We start from the raw sequence: 379 nt of genomic DNA, 5'->3' as shown, positions 1-379 counted from the left end.
CTAAAATATGGTGCAATTGCCATCCGTTAACACCTCCCATTTCCCTTTGTTTTCCTCCTCAAGGTACGATTTTTCTTCCTCACTTCAGCGTCGTTATCGACATCGAATAATTAAATAATGAAACTAAATCAAAACACACACAAAAATGAAATGAACGAAGAGAAAAACACATAATATTTATCAACGAAGTGACTGGTATGTATTCGAATAAATTATTTTTTCCTCGATATTCTTTCAAGTCCCCTGATCACTGTTATCGCTCGGAATGCCACCTATTTACGCAACATAAATCACGTGAGGTTAGGCCTAGCGAGCCCCTGTAGATGGCACTTATTCCACTGCCGTATTTTAACCTATTTTCCCGGTATTTCTCCTTTTT

The sequence above is a fragment of the Penaeus monodon genome, chromosome 30 (genome assembly GCF_015228065.2).
Source record: "Penaeus monodon isolate SGIC_2016 chromosome 30, NSTDA_Pmon_1, whole genome shotgun sequence".
NCBI classification, from domain to species: domain Eukaryota; kingdom Metazoa; phylum Arthropoda; class Malacostraca; order Decapoda; family Penaeidae; genus Penaeus; species Penaeus monodon.
This window is presented reverse-complemented; position numbering follows the sequence as displayed.